This window comes from Lepidochelys kempii, chromosome 6, assembly GCF_965140265.1.
Source record: "Lepidochelys kempii isolate rLepKem1 chromosome 6, rLepKem1.hap2, whole genome shotgun sequence".
In the NCBI taxonomy this organism is placed as follows: Eukaryota; Metazoa; Chordata; order Testudines; family Cheloniidae; genus Lepidochelys; species Lepidochelys kempii.
In genome coordinates this window covers 36,794,198-36,812,565 of record NC_133261.1, presented here as the reverse complement: position 1 = coordinate 36,812,565, position 18,368 = coordinate 36,794,198, and the positions used below count along the sequence as shown (strand labels likewise).

Genomic DNA, 18,368 nt, shown 5'->3' with positions numbered 1-18,368 from the left:
CCTAACTCTGCTCCCATTTACTTTAGTGGGAAATGAGTTAGGCTGATGCTGAAGGCTTTTGAAAATCCCACTCAGTGACTTTAGGAAAAAGGATTGGTAAATACTAGGGATGTGCACCTACCCAGCTCCACACACTGCCCACACGCATGCACCCTGTTGCTTGGTTGGCTAAGGGTCTGCTTGTGGACATGTATGCCTTACAGATACATTTCTCCTCTTCTCTTCTCTCTTCTCCCTGCTCTCTTCTTCCTACTGCATCTTATCTCCACAGCATGATGCAACATTGAGACCTGTAATAACGGACACCAAAATTGGTGAGCGTGAGCACCCCCTCCTATTCTGATGCACTCTAACCCCAGACACTGAATAGGAATGTTGCCTGAATAGGGAGTGCAGGATAGGTCTTGTGTGTGTCCTGCCCCCATAGAACATTAAACAGATTTTTTTTTGACAAGACCATTCATTCAGCACTGAAATGGTTTATACAGAATGAGTCAGCAGTGTGCCCTTGTTGCCAAGAAGGCCAATGGCATTTTGGGATGTATAAGTAGGGGCATAGCGAGCAGATCGAGGGATGTGATCATTCCCCTCTATTCGACATTGGTGAGGCCTCATCTGGAGTACTGTGTCCAGTTTTGGGCCCCACACTACAAGAAGGATGTGGATAAATTGGAGAGAGTCCAGCGAAGGGCAACAAAAATGATTAGGGGTCTAGAACACATGACTTATGAGGAGAGGCTGAGGGAGCTGGGATTGTTTAGCCTGCAGAAGAGAAGAATGAGGGGGGATTTGATAGCTGCTTTCAACTACCTGAAAGGGGGTTCCAAAGAGGATGGCTCTAGACTGTTCTCAATGGTAGCAGATGACAGAACGAGGAGTAATGGTCTCAAGTTGCAGTGGGGGAGGTTTAGATTGGATATTAGGAAAAACTTTTTCACTAAGAGGGTGGTGAAACACTGGAATGCATTACCTAGGGAGGTGGTAGAATCTCCTTCCTTAGAGGTGTTTAAGGTCAGGCTTGACAAAGCCCTGGTTGGGATGATTTAACTGGGAATTGGTCCTGCTTCGAGCAGGGGGTTGGACTAGATGACCTTCTGGGGTCCCTTCCAACCCTGATATTCTATGATTCTATGATTGCTCAGGACACAAATCGTATCCCTTTTTCTGACTTTGATGTTGTGTCCCTTTATAAATTCACTTTCTTAGAATGAACTGACTTGCAATAACAACCAGAATCAATTGATCATAGGTTTTTAGAATTAAAAAAAAATTGAATAGTTTCCTACAATTACATGAAGAAGCTAGAGACTAAATTATCTGGGGATATGTGATAGCAGATTTTTGAGGCTGTGTGTAATTCTCACCTGGGATTAGAACCTGGCTGTCTCAAGCCTTCTGTATTCTTTTCCAACTGCATGTTATCAGGGTCCAATGGAAGCTCTCCCTTTCCCTCTTTTTAGTATAGAGAGTCCCTTTACCATCTTCAAGCTGCCTCCTTCTTCAACTATAATCTTATTTTACTGGCTCTCCTGAGTTCTGATGACATATCATCCTATTATATTTTTAACTTTTCTTTTAGACCATTTACTTTATTCCATCATCCAGATCTTGATATTGCTCCTTTGACTGTTTTATTCCAAATTGTATGAGATACTGATTTTCTTTTAAATTGCTGGTTCTTATCCCCTTTATTTTGAAAGGGAAAAAAGCCTCTCATTTTTATTCTGTCTTGCTCTCCTATCAAGAGAGCTACAACTGTGAATCTCAGTATGCTACTGCCCTCTCTATGCCCCCAGTTCAGTAAATCACTTAAGTATATGTTTAAAGATGAGTTTAAGCCCCTTCGAAATCAAAGTTAAATTAAGCATGTGGCTATGTGCTTTGCTGAATAGGAATGGTTTTACGCATATGCTTAAAGTTAACTACATGCTTAAATACCTTGTGGAATTGGGGCCTAAGCGGGAAAGGAAAAAAAACATTTTAGTTGTCAGAACATTCTATGATAACAATAGCCAATCCTTGTGTTACATGAGTTACTTAAAACAAGAATCCATTTAACTAAAGGTTTCAGAGTAACAGCCCTGTTAGTCTGTATTCACAAAAAGAAAAGGAGTACTTGTGGCACCTTAGAGACTAACCAATTTATTTGAGCATGAGCTTTCGTGAGCTAGAGCTCACTTCATCGGAAGCTCATGCTCAAATAAATTGGTTAGTCTAAGGTACCCCAAGTACTCCTTTTCATTTAACTAAAATAAGATTTACTCGATGGGTTTATTTTAAGGATAATCTGGTCAACTAAACTAAATATTTGTTATCTAGGTACCTGTATTGTCCTTGATTTCTCATGTACCCAAAACTCCCATTGACATCAATGAATTTTCAGTATGCCCCAGTATTGCAGGATCAAACTCTAATGTAAAAGATAGATAATTTAAATATTGGGTTGTCAATGCAAAAATTGACTTCCACAGGTAGGGAATGTAGGATTGTTTTCTTAGTTTAATTAAATTAGTTATTACTTTCTACTTCAAAGACTTTTACGCAAAGTAAGCAGTCATGGGATAAGAGGGACGGTCCTCTCATGGATTAGTAACTGGTTAAAAGATGGGAAACAAAGGGTAGGAATAAATGGTCAGTTGTTGCTATGGGGACAAGTAAATAGCAGAGCCCCCAAGGCTCTGTTCTAGGACAAGTGCTGTTCAACCTATTCATAAATTATCTGGAAAAGGGAGTGTCAAGGTTCCTTCCCCACTCTGAACTCTAGGGTACAGATGTGGGGACCTGCATGAAAACCTCCTAAGCTTATTTTTACCAGCTTAGGTTAAAACTTCCCCAAGATACAAATTATTTTACCTTTTGCCCTTGGACTTTATTGCTGCCACCACCAAGCATCTAACAGATATATAACTGGGAAAGAGCCCGCTTGGAAACGTCTTTTCCCCCCAAAATCCTCCCCAAATCCTGGGGAAGGCTTGATAAAAATCCTCACCAATTTGCATAGGTGAACACAGACCCAAACCCTTGGATCTTAAGAACAATGAAAAAGCAATCAGGTTCTTAAAAGAAGAATTTTAATTGAAGAAAAAGTAAAAGAATCACCTCTGTAAAATCAGGATGGTAAATATGTTTTCAATCTAGTTACCCTGTAAGGTAGAGAATCCCTCTAGGCAAAACCTTAATTTACAAAAAGACACAAAAACAGGAATATCCATTCCATTCAGCACAGCTTATTTTCTCAGCCATTTAAACAAACAGAATCTAACGCATATCTAGCTAGGTTACTTACTAAGTTCTAAGACTCCATTCCTTTCTGTTCCTGGCAAAAGCATCACACAGACAGAGAGAACCTTTGTTTCTCCCACCTCCAGCTTTTTAAAGTATCTTGTCTCCTCATTGGTCATTTTGGTCTGGTGCCAGCGAGGTTACCTTTAGCTTCTTAACCCTTTAAAGGTGTTTACCCTTCCCTTTATATTTATGACACGCCTCCCAAATCACAGATAGGGTGAAACGCTGGCTGGGATTTCTTCCTGGAGCTCTAGGAGAAAACAGAGTTAATAAGACACATGCACTCTAAATATACTACCAAGTATATAAAGACTAACAATATTTTCCACATCTCAAAGACGATTTTAACCAGTTGATTCTGGGAAACTTGCATGGGAGAGTGCATCAGCCACTTTGTTAGAAGCTCCTGAAATGTGTTGGATGTCGAAATCAAAATCTTGGAGAGCTAAACTCCACGGAAGAAGTTTTTTGTTATTTCCCATGGTGGTATGAAGCCACTGTAGCGCAGCATGGTCGATTTGCAGGTGGAAACGCCGTCCCCAAACATATGGGTGTAGCTTTTCCAGAGCGTAGACAATGGCGTAACATTCTTTTTCCACTGACTGACCAGTTGCTTTCCCTCTCAGACAGCTTCTTTCTGAGAAACACTACAGGGTGGAATTCTTGATCCGGTCCTTCCTGCATTAAAACTGCTCCCACACCACGCTCGGATGCATCTGTAGTTACTAGGAACGGTTTGTCAAAGTCTGGGGCCCTTAGTACAGGGTCAGACATGAGTGTCGCTTTAAGCTGGTTAAAGGCCTTCTGACACTCTTTGGTCCACTGAATGGCATTTGGCTGTTTCTTTTGGGTTAGGTCTGTCAGTGGGGCGGTGATTTGGCTGTATTATGGTACAAATGGCCTGTAATAACCGGCCAAGCCTAAGAAGGATTGAACCTGTTTCTTTGACTTTGGGACAGGCCACTTTTGGATAGCATCCATTTTCGCCTGTAGGGGGTTGATAGTTCCTTGACCCACCTGGTGTCCAAGATAAGTCACTCTGTTTAGGCCTATTTGACACTTCTTAGCCTTAACAGTTAATCCTGCCTCCCTTATGCGCTCAAGGACTTTTTGTAGATGTTCCAGGTGTTCTGCCCAGGAATCCAAAAATATGGCCACGTCGTCAAGGTAGGCGACTGCATATTCTCCTAATCCCGCTAGGAGACCATCTACAAGTCTTTGGAAAGTGGCGGGTGCATTTCGCAGCCCGAAAGGGAGTACATTAAATTCATACAGCCCGACATGTGTGGTAAAGGCTGACATTTCTTTGGCGGATTCATCTAGCGGTACCTGCCAGTACCCCTTGGTTAAGTCCAAAGTAGAGATGAACTGGGCCCGTCCCAGTTTCTCTAATAGTTCATCTGTGCGTGGCATTGGATAGTTGTCTGGGCGAGTTACAGCATTTAGCTTACGGTAGTCCATGCAAAAACGTATCTCCCCATCTGGTTTGGGAACTAGAACCGCTGGAGATGCCCATGCACTGCCAGAGGGGCGGATTACACCCGTCTGTAACATATCCTGGATCTCCCGTTCTATAGCAGTTTTAGCTTGAGGAGACACCCGGTAAGGTTGGACTTTAATTGGGTGAGCATTACCTGTGTCAATGGAGTCGTATGCCCGTTCAGTCAGTCCTGGGGTGGCTGACAACGTCAGCACGTAGCTAGTGCACAGCTCCTGGATCTGCTGTCGCTGCATATGCCCAAGGTTCATGGAGAGGTTCACCTCTTCCATGCCACCAGCATTTTTCCTGTGTAGTAGACACCTTCAGGCCACTCGGTGTCATCTCCTCCCTGGGCTGTAAACTGACAAACCTTTAATTCTCTGGAATAAAAGGGCTTTAGAGAATTAAGATGGTACACCTTAGGCTTTTGGTTTGAAGTGGGGAATGCTATGAGATAATTAACAGCTCCCAGGCGCTCCTGGACCATGAATGGCCCTTCCCATGAGGGTGTTTTGTAGGTTAGTTACAAAGTCCAGAATGTTAGTTCCTGGAGAAGGTGTAAATCCCTCCCATTGCTGCTTCATCAACTGTAATTGCCTCTTAACCTCGCGGCCATACACAAGTTCAAATGGTGAAAACCCTAAATTGGGATGTGGTACAGCTCTATAGGCAAAGAGCAACTGCTGCAACACTAGGTCCCAATCATTGGAGTGCTCATTCACGAATTTACGTATCATGGCCCCCAAAGTTCCATTAAACTTCTCCACCATGCCATTTGTTTGATGGTGGTAAGGAGTGGCAACCAAGTGATTTACCCCATGAGCGTCCCAAAAGTTTTCCATAGTTCCTGCTAGGAAATTAGTTCCTGCATCTGTGAGGATGTCGGAAGGCCAACCTACCCTGGCAAAAATGTCTGCTAGTGCCTGGCACACACTTTTAGCCCTGGTGTTGCTTAGAGCTACTGCTTCTGGCCATCAGGTGGCAAAATCCATGAAAGTCAGTATGTACTGCTTTCCTCTGGGTGTCTTTTTTGGAAAAGGACCCAGAATATCCACAGCTATTCGCTGAAATGGAACTTCAATGATGGGGAGTGGCTGGAGAGGGGCTTTGACCTGGTCTTGGGGTTTTCCCACTTTTTGGCATACCTCACAAGACCGGACATAGGTAGAAACATCCTTGCCCATTCCATCCCAGTGGAATGACCTCCCCAAACAGTCTTTGGTCCTGTTCACCCCAGCATGGCCACTAGGATGATCGTGGGCTAAACTCAAGAGCTTTACCCAGTACCTAGTTGGAACTACCAACTGTCTCTGAGGATGCCAGTCTTCCTGGTGTCCACCAGAAAGAGTTTCCTTGTATAAAAGTCCTCTTTCTACAAAAAAACCTGGATCAATTAGAAGAGCTGAGAGGCAGTGGGTTGCTCCATGCCGCCGTCCAAGCTCTCTGGATGCTTTCATCTGCTTCCTGTTTGGTCTCGAACTGTTCCCTTGATGCTGGAGACATCAGTTCCTCATTGGATTGTGGACCTATACTTGGTCCCTCTGGAAGCGATGTAGGGGATGGGACTGTTTCTGTTGACTGTGAACCGCTCTCTGCTCGTGCATTATGTTGGGGTTCAGGCTCCGGCTGAGCCTCTTGTGTAGGGTTATCAGCTGCTGCTGGTTCAGGTTCGGTGGGGCCCTCTGGTGTTGGGTTTGCAAATATTGGATTCAGTGCTCGCAATGGGTCCGGTGCTGGTTGTTCCGCCGGTTATGGTTCTGTGACTGGCTCTGTCTAGGTCTCTGGGACTGGATCCACTACTGCTGTTGCAGATGTTGGCCTGGGGTCCAGGTCCATCACCTCTGACTGGGTCCTGGTAGAAGTTTCCGGAACAGAGCTAGGCATGACGGCTTGTTTAGCCTGGCTGCGGGTGACCATTCCTACCCTCTTGGCTAGCTTCACCTGATTGGCCAAGTCTTCCCCCAACAGCATGGGGATGGGATAATCATCATAGACTGCAAAAGTCCATGTTCCTGACCAGCCCTTGTACTGGACAGGCAACTTGGCTGTAGGCAAATTGAAAGAGTTGGACTTGAAGGGTTGAATCGTCACTTGGATCTCTGGGTTGATTAAATTGGGGTCCACTAAGGAAGCATGGATAGCTGATACTTGTGCTCCGGTGTCCCTCCACAAGGTGACCTTCTTCCTGCCCACACTCAGTTTCCCTCCGCTCTGAAGGTATCTGGGAGGTATCTGGGCCTGAGGACCTCTGGTGTGATTCTGGTGCAATGAACTGTAATCTGTTGGGGTTCTTGGGGCAGTTGGCCTTTACATGCCCTGGCTCATTACATTTAAAACATCGTCCAGCTGACGGGTCACTGGGGCGAGGTGGGTTGCTGGAGAATGGTGTGGCGGGATGATAAGGTGTCTGGAGGGTTCCTTGGGGGGTAGTTGGTGTCTTGGGCTGCCCCTGGTAGTAGGGTGTGGTCTGAGGTTGGCCCTTCTGGTATCCGCTCCAACTGCGACCAGTTTTTTTCTTTTCTGCCACCTCCACCCATTTGGCTCCAATCTCTCCCGCCTTGATTACAGTTTTGGGTTTCCCATCTAGGATGTATCTTTCTATTTCCTCAGGAACACCCTCTAAGAACTGCTCCATTTGCATTAGGAAGGGCAAATCTTCTGGAGATTTAACACTTGCTCCTGGTATCTGGGTGTCCCAATGTTTCACAATGTGGTAGACATGTTGGGTAAATGACACATCTGGTTTCCGCCTTAGGGCTCTGAACCGCCGATGGGAATACTCGGGTGTTAGCCCCATTCTGACTCTCACCTTGGTTTTAAACAGTTCTTACTGGTTCATGTGTTCCTTAGGCATTTCAGCCACCACCTCTGCTAAGGGTCCACTCAGCTACAGCCTCAGCTCTACCAGGTATTGGTCTGTAGAGATGCTGTATCCAAGGCAGACACTTTCAAAGTTTTCTAAGAAGGCCTCGGTTTCATCACCTGCCTTGTAGGTGGGGAACTTTCTGGGATGGGAAATGGTACCTGGAGAAGGATTGCTGGGGGTTGTTGGTATATTCTGCTGAGCCTTTGCCTTCTTCATCTCCAGTGCATGCTTCCTCTTTTTCCTTCTCCTCCAGTTCTTTGTCACTTGTCTCCATAGCTCTCCTGTGGGCAGCCTCTTGGTTTTTTTCTGCCTCTTTCGCTGCCTCCATTTCTTTGTCCTTTGCCTCCATTTCTCTCCTGTGGGCAGCTTCTAGGGCTTTTTCTGCCTCTTTCACTGCCTCCAGTCTGGCTAACTCCAATTTGTGTTGTGTCTTGGTTTCTGTCATCTTTGCCTCTCTGTTTTTAACTAACTTTACACCCAAGAGTTAGAAATAAAACAAACAAACAAACAAAAACTTGGCTTGTAAAATTTTGCTGTGCTGTAATATGGTACCTATATTCTCTGATAGTGATGGTCAGCCTACAGAAAAATCCTTAAAAAAAACCCCCAAACACACACCTAACACCTTTGTCTCCAGGTAAATAGACAGAAAACCCCTCTAGTTGCTCTTAGGTAAAAAAAAAAACAAAAAAAAACTTCTTCAGGTCTGTGAAGACTTATGAATTTTCCTGCAGGAGGTTAACTACCCCACCCTTAGGTAGAGAAAACTCCAGCTCACAAAAGACAATTCCCTTTTGTCTCTGCTCAGGCCTCCAAGCAGAGAAAAAAAAAACCTCTAACTGCTTTCAGCTTAAAACTGTTTTCCAGCAGCCCAAAGGAAAAAAAATATTTCCTTTTAAAATCTGTGCTTCTGGTTCAAAAAAAATCTCAAATTGATCTCAAAATGATTTCAAATTAATCCCATGACTGTGCCACCATGTCAAGATTTCTTCCCCACTCTGAACTCTAGGGTACAGATGTGGGGACCTGCATGAAAACCTCCTAAGCTTACTTTTACCAGCTTAGGTTAAAACTTCCCCAAGGTACAAACTATTTTACCTTTTGCCCTTGGACTTTATTGCTGCCACCACCAAGCATCTAATAGATATATAACTGGGAAAGATCCCGCTTGGAAACGTCTTTCCCCCCAAAATCCTCCCCAAATCCTGGGGAAGGCTTGATAAAAATCCTCACCAATTTGCATAGGTGAACACAGACCCAAACCCTTGGATCTTAAGAACAATGAAAAAGCAATCAGGTTCTTAAAAGAAGAATTTTAATTGAAGAAAAAGTAAAAGAATCACCTCTGTAAAATCAGGATGGTAAATATGTTTTCAATCTAGTTACCCTGTAAGGTAGAGAATCCCTCTAGGCAAAACCTTAATTTACAAAAAGACACAAAAACAGGAATATCCATTCCATTCAGCACAGCTTATTTTCTCAGCCATTTAAACAAACAGAATCTAACACATATCTAGCTAGGTTACTTACTAAGTTCTAAGACTCCATTCCTTTCTGTTCCTGGCAAAAGCATCACACAGACAGAGAGAACCTTTGTTTCTCCCCCTCCTCCAGCTTTTTAAAGTATCTTGTCTCCTCATTGGTCATTTTGGTCAGGTGCCAGCGAGGTTATCCTAGCTTCTTAACCTTTTACAGGAGAAAGGGTTTTTCCTCTGGCCAGGAGGGATTTTAAAGGTGTTTACCCTTCCCTTTATATTTATGACGGGGGTAAACAGTGAAGTGACAAAGTCTGCAGACAATACTAAATTACTCAAGATAGTTAAGTCCAAAGTTGACTGCAAAGAATTACAAAGGGATCTCATTAAGCTGGGTGACTGGGCAGCAAAATAGCAGATGAAATTCAGCGTTGATAATTGCAAAGTAATGCACCATGGAAAAAACTACCCCAACACTACATACAAAATAATGTCATCTAAATTGCCTGTTACCACTCAAGAAAGAGATCTTGGAGTCATATGGCTAGTGCAGTGAAAACATTGGCTCAATGTGCAGCAGCAGTCAAAAAAGCTAACATTGTTAGGAAACATTAAGAAAGGGATAGATAATAAGACAGAAAATATCATAATGCCACTATATAAATCCATGGTCCACCCACCTCTAGAATACAACATGCAATTCTTGTCATAGACAATTCATGCCTCCTCATACTGGGGCGAGGTGCAATCTAAAAGGGAGGGAGCCCGGCTGGGGAGGTGGTGGTGGCGACAGGCCACACCCCTCTCCTTCCCGGGCCTGACTGCTGGGACAAGGGCCAAGCGAGTCGGAAACCTGCTGGATGGGAGGGGGGACTCTGGCTCACTCAGCCCCTGTCTTCAGCAGCTGGGCGGTGGGCGGCCAGTTGCCACCACCACCTCCCTTGCCATGCTCTCTGACAGCCGCTGCAGTGCACAGAGGAGCAACCCAGAGCAGCTTGTGTGAGAAGTGGCTGGTCCCACTCCTTCTGCTCCCCACCTGGGCCCAGCTGCCAGGGACAGGGGCCAAGTGTGCCAGGGGGCAGGTGCGGCAGGAGAAAGACAGTCCCTCTCTCTCCCACCCTGGCAAGCCAAGCAGAAACCAGGGGTGGGGACGCTTAACTTGACCCTGCATAGCCCCCTATGCATTGCCTCTTGAACAGTCACTCCATCTTAAGATCTAGTGATTGGAAAAGGTACAGAGAAGGGCAACAAAAATAATTAGTGATATGAAACAGCTTCCATATGAGGAAAGATTAAAAAGACTGGGGGTGTTCAGCTTAGAAAAGAGATTACTAAGAGACGACTAAGTGGGGATATGATAGAGATCTATTAGATTATGAATGGTGTGGAGAAATCAAATAGGGAAATGTTATTTCACGTAACACAAGAACTAGCGGTCACCCAATAAAAATAGTAGGCAGCAGGCTTAAAACAAACATAAGGAAGTACTTCTTTGTACCATGTACAGTCAACTTGTGGAACTCATTGCCAGAGTTCCAAAAAGATTTAGATACGTTCATGGAGCATACGTCCTTCAATGAGTATTAGCGAAGATGGCCAGGGATGCTCTGGGTGTCCCTACATCTCTGATCACAAGAAGCAGGACTGAACAGTAGGGGATGGACCACTGGATAATTGTTCTGTTTATCTGTTTGAAGATCCGGCACTGGTCACTGCCAGAAGATGGGATGCTGGGCTAGATGGATCACTGGTCTGTGGCCATTCTTATGTTGAACTTGGAGCTAGAAACAAATTGGTGTCATTTTAGCAAATCTGCAATTATGCATATCACATATGGCACTATGTATTTTATCACCATTATAAATGATGTTTCCTTTCTGACATGTAAATATACAAATATTTTTATGGTTTTCAAACTGCATTTTAAATTAGTTCTATTCTTCTTGCCTAGATTTGGATTGTGCATGGATAAGCAATGTAAAATTACTGAAACAATAAAAATGAAACGTCCTTTGAACTTCAAAACAAATGTTTATGTATAGTTTGAAACAAGATCTCTAGAACACACACAGGATGAAGTTCATTTTATTTCTGAAATCTGCTAATATTATTGTTTCTGTTAAAACTTCTTGAGAAAGAGGATAGGTAGGACACATAATAAAGAAAGCAGTGAATCAGAGAACTTGGAAAAAGGGCAGTTAGCGTACTGTACAGTTTCTTAGTTTGAGGCTGGTTAGAAAGATTATTTTGCTAAGTTTGATCTGAGCTTTTACTGTTGTTTTTTCTCTCTTATAGTACATCATGTTTTTGAGTTACTCAAGTTTATTTTTATTTAATTTTAAATAGAGGGTGAGTTTTCCAGCTTAAAGGAAGGAGAAGAGAATTCATATCATGTGTTTCAAATTAGTCACAGCACATAAATCCTTTCAGAGGCAGTTTTGTTTGAGATGCCATTTTGTTTGTACTGTTAAAATGCTTTAGGATACTGAGTATTATTGTCTAATGGCTGAGTTGTAGCCATTCCTTGTGCAGGTGCATAAAGGTCGGGGCATGAGAAGCTTCCCACTTTAATCATTCAAAGACTCATAGACTTTAAGGCCAGAAGGGACCATCATGATCATCTAGAGTAGACTGACCACCTGCACATTACAGGCCACAGAACCTCGCTCACTCTCTCCTGTAATAGACAGTAACTCAGCCAGAGTTTATGTAACATCCTCAATCATAATTTAAAGACTTCAGGTTACAGAGAATCCACCATTTACAATAGTTTCAACCTGAAAGTGACCTGTGCCCCATGCTGCAGAGGAAGGCAAAATACCCCCAGGGTCTCTGCCAATCTGACCCAGGGGAAAATTCCTTCCCACCTCCAAATATGGCAGTCAGCTGGACCGTGAGTATTTTGGCAAGACCCAACAGGGTCCAGCCTCAGTTGCAATGTTTGTCCTCACTTGAGTACAAGGACTGCTCTTGATTAATAGTATTTGGCTCTGTGACAAAGGGCTCTGTGACTCCTTCCCATACATGCAACCATGTATCTCATAGGGTAGGGGTGAGCTTTGCACCACCTTAAAGGATGTGCTGTCTGAATTATACTCAAAATATACATGATGACCTAGATTAGGTTACTTTAATCTGACCTAAAATCTTGAATTCAATGTTTTTTGAAAAAACAAACCTCTTATTTCGGTTCCTAAATATGGATTTAGGCACCTAATTTTAGTCACCGGTTTTTAAAAATCTCAGTTGCAATCCTGACATGGTCCAAAAGGTTTTACCCTTTGTTTATAACAGCTTTATAAAGATCACTAAGGTGTGCATGTGTAGGGGGCCTGATCCTGCTCACACTGAAGTCAATGGTAGTTTTGTCATTGACTTCCATGTAAGTAGAATTAAACCTGAAAACTGATATAGGCGTGTGCTATTCATTCAGTAAACAGGGCATGAAGATAGCTCTTTCACAAATATTAATAAACAGGGTTCTATAATATCTGATCATAATAGTTTCAAGCAACATCAGCATTGCCGTTGCAGTCTCATATTACAATAATTAGGGTTTCTAGGTTTTAGCATTTATTTTTCCAAATATGCAATATATTTCTTTGTTTAAATCTGCACATAATTTTCTTAGCATGTTTTTATTTTTCTTAATTCTCACTCCCCTATGATCACCAACATGGAACGGCCTGTGTGTGACATCTAAATGAGAGTTATGGTCATGAGGAGCTGTGTGAATTACATTTAATTTAATTTAATTTAATTTATTTATTTTTAAGTAAAAACTCATGTCTACCAGCAAGTCAAAATTTTGGTGCCTGTTTTTAGGTAATAACTTTGAACTTAAAATGGAAGCCTTAGCCAAAATTTATTTTATCAATTGACATTTGTCATCTTGGTTTTAATCATATGTCATTTGGGAGGGAGGGTTTTATAGGTTCACTTGCAATAATGTCACGTATTTTAGCTTTATACCATTTTGAAGCTATTATTGATTCCTTTGAATTTACCAGATGAATAAATGTATTCAACAAAAACAAAATGTGACACTTGAGGAAAATTTATTTATTAAAAAATTAAGTGGCATACTTAATGGCTAGCAACTTGAGAATTGCTGAGATCAGAGTATATTTTATTCCATGTTAGTTGTACGCTTGCCCACTGGGTAAATATGTTTGTAATGACTTTGTTTACTACATTGCATTTTTAAGATAACCTCATGGAGAAATTAAAAAGCAAGTGACTGACTGAAAGAAAGGTATCAAAGTATTCTTTTTAGAATTATTTTTAATTGTTTCAAATGAAGAAGTAGTCATTTTGTAGCCTGAATGTCAGAAACATTTTTGTTTTATTTTGACATTACCCCTAATTTTGGAATGTGGATTTCAGCTCCGTGAAACTGAATACCACATCTTCTAAAGACACAAATCAGTTTTGTCAGGAGGACTTTCATTGATCTGTGTATTTTGAGTAGACACTGATGAAGTAGTTCTAATATTTTAACCCTAAATTTTACAGATTTAAACCTATCTTCTGATTAGTCATATGTCTTTGTTATAAATTAAGATTACTTCACTGACCACAGTTGGAACAAATACAACATTTCACTCAGAGCCAATTTGAATTTACAGAATAGAAAAGCACATGTGAATCTCTGCCATGTGTATACCATATAACATGTTGTTTTAGAAGCATTCGGAAGTACTGAGAGCCAAATTCCACTGAATCCATTGCTCATTGAAGTCAATGGTAAGTCTCCTTTGGGTCAGGCTTTCAGTTATTGGGGTGTAATTGAGGGGAAATTTAGCCCTCAAAAACTTACATATTATATAGCTGTATTGTATTGTAACTATGGTATAGAAATCTTATTTTAATTAGTTCAGAAAGTATTTCAGTAGAATTGTCTTTAAATTAAGAATCATTAGGGTGGTATTTTCTGGCAAATGCTTTCTCCACTTAATCCTGGTCAGTGTCTCCTTGGTAGGAGTCCCCCAAATTAATCTCCTAATTGTTTCTACTGAAAAGTGAAGATACAGCAAGTTATTCTATTGCTCTGGTACATTTGTTCCTTCAGAATACAGGGGAGAAAGTACCATTCACTTGTGTGCAACTTTAACTCCAGCTAGAAATATTACCAGTATTGCAGAGCGGTGTGTTCCATTCATTTTTTCCTAAAATACAAATAAACCTTGTTGCCACTTCTAAAATGAGCCTACACTCTCTTTTATCAGTATAGTTTTCTGTGAATTGAGGCTTTTCAAACTTATTTACTTGATTAGCATCAGGAGTAACAATAATCCGTTTGTTCATGAAAATACTCAAAGTGTGCAGTGAATTCTTCCTTTTTTCTCTTTATATTTACATAGACTATAACACTACTTACCATTTACATAATGCCTTTTTATCTTCAAAGCATTTTACAAATATGAATTAATCTTTGTAACTTCCCAATTATGGAGGAAAGTAGTATGTGAATTTCCCAGATGGAGAAACTGAGTCAGATGTTAAGTGGATTGTCTAAAGAGTTGTAATTAGAATTCATGTGGTTTTTAATGCTCGTCCCTAATGCTCTGAGTTACTATGCTAATCTTCCATCTGTATTTGGCTCTACTTGTATGGGCATATGTTTACATTGAATATTTCTTCTAGCATCGTTCTTCTCCATATGTAACTGATTGTTTTGCATTTTTAAAAATGTTGATACAATTTTTGCTAATTTGAAGCAGTCTTCCTCCTTAATATTGAACAGAATAAGTCTTTCAGTTGTCCTCTATCAAGAAAAAAGAATTTCAGAAATACATAACTATCCAACAATATATAGATGATGTTTGGCTGACAACCTAATGTACTTGACAGTTATTTAAATATGGGTAAAGGGCATAATCTTTTTGACTATGTATGGGAAATCCACAGGTCTGAATTCCAAATCCATTCTTTGCACTTTTTCTAGCAATATCATCACCAGGAGATAGTACACAGGAAACGGCCTCCACAACTCCAGTATCCACTTCTCAACTTTTGGCATTACTCCCAGCTGTCCAGTATAGGTCATGGGCAGAGACAATAGAAATTTACAGTTTCTAAAAGTTGTGGGTGTAGGTTCCGCTAACAGTTCTTACCATATTTTTCTAGAAAGAAGTGTCAAAATCCTAGTACCAGGATGACTCAATTAGATTTTTAATTATTGATCTTGGACCAAAGCTACAGTGTTCGGATCATGCATTACCTTGATTCACAGTAGATCTCCAACAGATAACAATGGGAATTTTATACAAAGGTTGAGGGTAAATATGACCTTTATATAATAAAGATAATGACACATTTACTCATTTGTGGGGGGGTGGGGGGAGGAAACTGGAATTACCCCTATTGAAGTCTATTGAAAGAGACTTGTGGAACAAAGTGTTGAAATCAATAAAAATACTTGTGAAGGTACTGTTCAGCATGATTTAAAGGTGACAGAATGGAGTCCTTATTTAATAAAACTAATGCTGTATTCTGCATTGCTAATTGTAAAAAAAACTTATGAAGGGCACTGCTAAGACCATTATTATTTCTGCCATTGTTTTCTATGGCTATTTGTAAGTTCAGTTATCCAATTTGCATGTATATGAAAATTACTTGTGCAGTCGCATGATTAACTTCTTTGGAAATTGAATCCTTAAAATATAGCCAGTGGGCATCAGAATCAAAACCCATTTTCTAAAAAAAAATAATCCATTTGTATGAAAATGAAAGCTTTCTGTGGGATCTGACTCTATTATGCGGCTGGAATAAGACATTAAGTAAACTGGGGGGTTGACAACCCTAGGTCTAGCATCTAAGGTATCATTTCTAAAAATGGTGTATCTGGCCCTTCAGACTGTACAGAAAACTTCACAATGCAAACCAGTGCCATGTTGTCATCTTTAATGTGCAGACAACAGGTGGAAATTATATTGCACCAAAAGACGTGAATTTTCTCTCTATATATCATAATAGTGTATCAGCCTTCAAGCTTATTTATGACCGTTGTTAATTCACATAACAGGTACATGTTATCCGGCAGATGCATATGTCCTGTGCAGACAGATACTGTGCTGTTTCATTTGTTTAAAAAGATATTCCATAGAAACTGCTGTCATTATGTACATGTTAAAGAACAGATAAAGGGAATGAAACAGCAAATTGGGACAGCTGGATTCAGTTCTGGTATTGATGTATAAGACCCATGTAATTTTTTTAAATCAAACAAAAAATGAACTCTGCTAATTTAGTAGGTTCATGGTTTTTTTAAAAACGAATTGCTATCCTAACCTTTTTTTACAGGATTAACTGGAATGTGGAGGAATTTGTTTTGTTTTTGTTTTTTTGTGGAGAAGAAGAAAGCTTTATAATACCGTTCTCATTTTTTCCTACAAAATCCATGTAAAACATCAACAGATTTCCCGTTTGTTAGATATGGATAACCTTAACTAGCTTTCTTCAAAACTGTAGCCGCCACCTCTACTTATTGGGAGTTGCTTATAAAATATTTTAGTATGAAATCTGTGTCAGAACTATTTCTGTGCTGATTTGAAAGAAGGATTTTTTCCCCCCTTAGGGCAAAATTTTCATGCAGCCACAAACCAGCATCCCATTTTGCACCCTCATAAAAATGAGTGCTCACCTGTTTTCTCCAAGTTATTGGTTGTGCACCCACTTTTGCCGGTGCAGTCCATGGTACGTTTAGAAATGGAGGCTGTATAATTGCCTGACTTGCATGAACAAAGGCTAGTTTACACACCCAAAAGCAGGATGCTGTGATTACTATACACAGGCAGTGAGTGCACATCTGTCACATTGTATAAGGCTTTAAAAATTTGACCTTCAACACTGACACCTACTAGAGAGACAAGGTGAGTGAGGTAATGTCTTTTATTGGGTCAGTTTCTGTTGTTGAAAGAGAGAAGCTTTTCAGCCACAGAGAACTGTTCTTATTCCCATCTGGGAAGGGTACTCAGAGAGTCACAGCTAAATACAAGGTGAAACAGATTGTTTAGCCAAAGTAGCTAACACATTCTAAAAGACCATTCAAGGTGAAGTGGTCTGTAAACAGCTCTGCAGTTATAGGGTTAGTAGTTACAGATTATTATAATAATCCATAAATCCAGTGTGTTTATTAAGACCATGATTTTCAGTGTCTAGCAAAATTATGAATTTAAGCTCCAAAGGTTGTCTTTTGAAGGAGATATTGTGCAGGGGTCCTATGAGAATGAGGACTGAGAGATCAGATATAAAGTGATCACTTTGTGAAAAGTGTTCGCACCCGGGGGATATGGCATTTTGTCTCTTATCATTTTTCTATATGAGTTAATTTGAGAGCATAGTGATTGTCTGGTTTCACCCATAGTTGTTACTGGGGCATACAGTGCACTGGAGGAGGTACACCACATGCAGCGAAAGGCGTGTGTAGGATCCAGGGAACTTGAAAGGTGTGTTGTAGGAGGTTTTGATCATCATAGCAGTGGAGATATGTGTGCAGGTTTTGCATCTCTTGTTATGGCAGGGCCTGGTGCCACTTTGATTTGGTGTGTCCTGGCCTGTGGGAAGCTTGCTTCTGATAATGAACTTGGCCTTCAAAAACAACTACCCATCCGTCAGACTCTGTTTAGAAAAGACACACACCAGTATCAACTTCCTGGACATGATCAGCTTCAATAATGGAATCCTACAGACAACTATATACAAGAAACCCATGGATCCGCACCCTTACCTTCACAGATCCAGTAACTGCCCCAAACGCACCAAGAAATCTGTTATCTACAGCCTGGCATTCAGATACCACAGAATATGCTCTGAGGAGAAAGTCCGGGATGCACACCTTAACACATTTAAAACCGCCTTCATCAAACCCACCTCCAACCACACACTCTTATCATCCCACACTGGAACCCATATGGGTTATCATTAAACAAATACAACTCATTCTCTATGGAGACCACATCCTGAAAGAAATTTTTCCTGAACCCCCTTTTCTGGTCTTCAAACAACGCCCAACCTTGCCAAGCTCTTTATCGGAACTAGCTCCCCACAGACCCGGAAATAGCAATTCAAAGCAGCAACAGACCTCCCATAAGAAATGCAAAACATATATCCACTGCTATGGTGACCCCCACAACATACCTTTCAAGATCCATGGGTACCTTTCCCAGACCTGAAGAAGAGCTCTATAAGCTCAAAAGTGTGTATCCAGTAAAAAAAAAAAAATTATCTCATCCACCTTGTCTCTCTAATATCCTGGAAC

At 41.1% G+C, this 18,368-nt stretch overlaps 1 protein-coding gene across 16 annotated transcripts in view; it reads left to right on the top strand.

Annotated features, from left to right (window-relative positions):
• The window catches only part of IRAG1 (inositol 1,4,5-triphosphate receptor associated 1), a 189,707-nt gene that overhangs the window by 112,236 nt on the left and 59,103 nt on the right, over positions 1-18,368 (top strand). The window lies entirely within an intron of this gene.